This window comes from Rhinopithecus roxellana, chromosome 2 (assembly GCF_007565055.1).
Source record: "Rhinopithecus roxellana isolate Shanxi Qingling chromosome 2, ASM756505v1, whole genome shotgun sequence".
Taxonomy (NCBI): Eukaryota; Metazoa; Chordata; class Mammalia; order Primates; family Cercopithecidae; genus Rhinopithecus; species Rhinopithecus roxellana.
In genome coordinates this window covers 77,503,453-77,506,748 of record NC_044550.1, presented here as the reverse complement: position 1 = coordinate 77,506,748, position 3,296 = coordinate 77,503,453, and positions in this window count along the sequence as shown.

The following is a 3,296-nucleotide window of genomic DNA, read 5'->3' as shown; positions in this document are numbered from 1 at the left end:
GGGCTTCCAGAGCAGCAACCCTACCTGAATACTGCAGGTGGTCCCTATACTTCTCTGGGAAGTGCCCAGACTGTAGACCATGGAAAATCTTATTCCCATCGCTCCTTGCCGGGCACGGCTTGCTGGCCTGGGCTCCCAGTGCAGCTGCTCTGTTCCAGCTTGAATACTGTGGTTGTTCATGGCTCTGTGTTCTTCTGGGGTGAAACTCCCAGAGATAACAGACAAAGCTTGACACCTTTGCATGCCCCAACAGCAAAGCCCAGCTATGCTTGGTTGGGAGGGAAGCGTGAATGTGTCACATACCACACAGCCACCAGTCTCTGTTGCCACAACTCAGAGGTCCAGCCCTTCCCAGTGAAAGGTGAAAGGCCCACCACAGCACAGCTGCCCTGCCCCCACCTGAACATTTTACTTGCGACCCAGAGCGCTTCTCATAACCCAGCCCCAACAGGCCTTTGATATTTCCTCAGGCTCCCACCACCTAAGTGTTCCACCTTCGAGTTTGGCTGGTGACTCAGGGACCAGCCCACCCATCCCTATCACAGCCAGTACCCGAACTCTGGGCTAGCCCAACCCTCATCCAGTCCCTTCAAGACTCTTATACGCTGTCCACCAGGTCATCTAGGAGCCTGGGAACTGGGGAACTGCCTATCCCATTCCGACCCTGCTGGCACCTGACCACTTCCTCCAGGGCCTGAGCTCAGACCAACCCACCCACCCACCACCACCACAATGAACACCCACTCACAAGGGCCCAAAGGTGGGGTCCTCACTTTGCAAGAAGCAGAAATACTGCCACATCAGAGAACAGGCGAGTCACAAAGCTATCTGTATCAGTTTGAGTGATGGGGTTATGTCTGAAACCACGTCCTTTGAGAGTCACAAAACAGGCATTTCCCATGGCTCTCAACCACATTGTGGTCTGGAGATAGACTACAATGTGCATTTAAACTAGGAGTCAGGAGAAAAGTTTCAGAAGATGGCAGATAGGAGGCAGGGTTAACATGCATCTCCCACTTGGATGGACAGAAGAACAGTGTGTGGAGATTCACACTGTGAACTTCTATTCCAAGAACCACACATGAATTTACTAGGAAAACTGAAAGAATTCAGAGATCTTTGAAAGAAATGACACACTGCTGCAAACTCAGGGAGACAGGTCGATATGGTTGGCTGTGTCCACACCCAAATCTCATCTTGAATTGTAGTTCCCATAATCCCTACATGTCATGGGAGGAAGCCGCTGGGAGATAATGTAATCATGGGGGCAGTTACCTTCATGTTGTTCTCATGATAGTGAGTTCTCATGTGATCTGATGGTTTCATAAGGGGCTTTTCCCCCTTTTTGCTGGGCACTTCTTTTTGATCCCACCATGTGAAGAAGGATGTGTTTGCTTCCTCTCTACCATAATTGTAAGTTTCTTGAGGTGTCCCCAGCCATGGTGAACTGTGAGTCAATTAAACCTCTTTCCTTTATAAATTACCCAGTCTCAGGTATGTCTTTATTAGCAATTTGAGAACAGACAGAATACACAGGTGAAAAGCTGTGAGTTCCCAAAGTGTGAGCAGGGGAAACCTGCCTCTGAACACACATCCCCACTTGGGAATCTGGAAACCCAGATCATGGGAGAAGGACTTCACCTTACCTACAGCTTGAATGGATTTAGAGAGTTGCATAAAATATAAAAGCAGACACAGCAGTGGGAAGAGACTTGCAGGCACTCCTAGTCTCCAGATCAAGCTAGGGGAAACCATCGCTGATTCACAGGGGCCCTTAGGGAAGGCAGCCAGCAGATTTAGGGAGGGGTCACAGGGTGAGAAGCTTCCAACTGAATTTTGTGATAATCTCGACTGGGCATGGACTTCCTTGAGTAGAATCCGGGTTGGAGACTGCTGGGGGAGTGAACGGGAACCGCTGCAGATACAAGTGGAGAAGCTGCCACCATTGTGAGTGGATGGGGAGGAGCAAGGCCTGAAAGCCCTGCTTGCTTTCTCAACAGGAAAGCTTATGGCCTGGGGCAAGTCTGAGTTCTCTGTGCAGGTTGCCTGGATATAAACTCAGTGCCACTAGCGGGGCACCGTGGGAGTGAGATTGGCCTTGCCAACTGCATAGGAGCTGGGTAAGGCCTTTCACTACCAGCTATCCCCCACTTCCCTAGTGAACAATACTGCTAAGGAGAGGCCGCCAAACTTTCCCCTGGAACATAACTCCATTGGCTTGAGAACCACCCCTCCTTCCCCCATGGTGGCCATGGCAAACCTGGTCCAAAAAGAGTGAGCTCAGACCTGCCTAACCCTCGCCCCACTTGATGGTATTTCTCTACCCACTCTGGTAGCCAAACACAAAAGACAAATTTAAAGGGGGAATTGTAGGATACGATGAAATTCTCTGAGTTTCTCTTCAAAAGTTTAGCCTGCTAACTTCCTTGTCCTTTGTTCTCAAACCTAACTTTCTTAGTCTACATGCCTCCTTGCCCCTAGTTACTGTGAACAGCCTACTCCTTTCCCATCAGCTCTAATCAATAACTCACATCTTTTCTCTTAGTTACCTGCACCCGTTGTTCCCCCAAAACTGTACGTCTTGCATGCTGCACCACTGTACCTCACATCCCCCTTCCCTTCCATATTTAGAAGAATATTTACAAGTAGCCAATCGGGTCAGTTTAGATTGTGCGGTCCAACCCCAGCCCATGGGGCAGTGATACAGAGGTAAGAATTGTGTTAAGAATAAAAAACCCCTGCTTTCCTTTGCTCCCCGTGCTCTTGCAATCCTGAATGACACGAGCAGCATCCTTCTGCAGAAGTAGATTGCCTTACAGAGAAAACTTTTGCCTGAGTGCTGGTTTCACTTTGCAGCACTGAGCATTTCGTTCTAGAGCACTTTTATCTCCAACTGTCTGCACCTCTATCCCAAAAGGCAGACAGCCTTTGTGTTTACAAAGGGCCTTGGAGAAGGGGTCCTTGTTCCACTGGGCACTTCACCACAAACACAGCTGGGGCTTCCCCCACAGGACGCAGTGTGAAGGCACCTATAGACATCCTTCCTGGGATAATTCAGGGTGGTTACAGCTCCACAGGAGGAGCACCTCCCAGATTCAGGCCTGCCTAAGAGGCAGACTCACAATTCTTCTCTACTTGGAACATCAACATTTCTAGAGATGAAAAGATGTGCCTGTCTGATCTGAATGGCTGAAACACTAGGATAGGAGTGAAGCTGTGAGGTGAATAACTTTCCTGCTAATCTAGCAGGGAAGCTGAGGTAGCTCCTACTCTTCACCCGGATAAAACCCTAGCAC